This window comes from Perkinsus marinus (genome assembly GCF_000006405.1).
Source record: "Perkinsus marinus ATCC 50983 genomic scaffold scf_1104296931370, whole genome shotgun sequence".
Taxonomy (NCBI): Eukaryota; Perkinsozoa; order Perkinsida; family Perkinsidae; genus Perkinsus; species Perkinsus marinus.
Window position 1 is genome coordinate 1 of NW_003215773.1, and position 1,034 is coordinate 1,034.

At 45.7% G+C, this 1,034-nt stretch overlaps 5 non-coding genes across 5 annotated transcripts; all 5 read right to left on the bottom strand.

The window, feature by feature from the left end:
- Positions 1–109: 109 nt before the first annotated feature.
- On the bottom strand, positions 110–181 carry Pmar_PMAR013885. The gene has a single exon. It is a non-coding gene; the product is annotated as a tRNA-Thr (tRNA).
- A 102-nt stretch (positions 182–283) lies between these two features.
- Pmar_PMAR013886 lies at positions 284–355 on the bottom strand. Its single transcript has one exon. It is a non-coding gene; the product is annotated as a tRNA-Thr (tRNA).
- A 102-nt stretch (positions 356–457) lies between these two features.
- On the bottom strand, positions 458–529 carry Pmar_PMAR013887. The gene has a single exon. It is a non-coding gene; the product is annotated as a tRNA-Thr (tRNA).
- A 102-nt stretch (positions 530–631) lies between these two features.
- Pmar_PMAR013888 lies at positions 632–703 on the bottom strand. The gene has a single exon. It is a non-coding gene; the product is annotated as a tRNA-Thr (tRNA).
- A 102-nt stretch (positions 704–805) lies between these two features.
- Positions 806–877, bottom strand: Pmar_PMAR013889. Its single transcript has one exon. It is a non-coding gene; the product is annotated as a tRNA-Thr (tRNA).
- Positions 878–1,034: the final 157 nt, after the last annotated feature.

Here is a 1,034-nt window from a genome sequence, read left to right on the forward strand (position 1 = left end):
AAGTGGCACACAGAATAAGTACATAAATCGATAATCTTCCTGTATCCTTTACGGAGTGAGCAGACATGCTCCTGCTTCTCGTATCAGACCAGAGATTTATGGTGCTATCAGCCACTTGCCAGGACTGAACTGACGACCTTCTGCTTACAAAGCAGACGCTCTGCCACTAAGCTAAAGTGGCGCACAAAATAACTGCATAAATCAATAATCTTCCTGTATCCTTTGCGGAGTGAGCAAACCTGCTCCTGCTCCTCATACCCGACTAGAGCGTAATGCTGCTGTAAGCCACTTGCCAAGATTGAACTGACGACCTTCTGCTTACGAAGCAGACGCTCTACCACTAAGCTAAAGTGACGCACGGATTAAGTATATGAATCAATAATTTTCCTGTCCCGTTCACAGAATGGGCCATCCTGCTCCTGGTTCTCGTACCAGACCAGAAATTTATGGTGCTGTAAGCCACTTGCCAGGATTGAACTGACGACCTTCTGCTTACAAAGCAGACGCTCTGCCACTGAGCTAAAGTGGCACACAAAATAAGTGCATAAATCAATAATCTTCCTGTATCCTTTGCAGAGTGAGCAAACCTGCTCCTGCTCCTCATACCCGACTAGAGCCTAATGCTGCTGTAAGCCACTGGCCAGGATTGAACTGACGACCTTCTGCTTACGAAGCAGACGCTCTACCACTAAGCTAAAGTGGCGCTCAGATTAAATACATAAATCTATAATCTTTCTGTATCCTTTGCGGAGTGAGCAAACCTGCTCCTGCTTCTGGTACCAGACCAGATATTTATGGTGTTATAAGCCACTTGCCAGGATCGAACTGATGACCTTCTGCTTACAAAGCAGACGCTCTGCCACTAAGCTAAAGTGACACATAGAATGAATACATAAATTATTAATCTTCCTGTATCCTTTGCGGAGTGAGCAAACCTGCTCCTGCTTCTCGTACCAGACCAGATATTTATGGTGTTATAAGCCACTTGCCAAGATCGAACTGACGACCTACTGCTTACCAAGCAGACGCTCTGC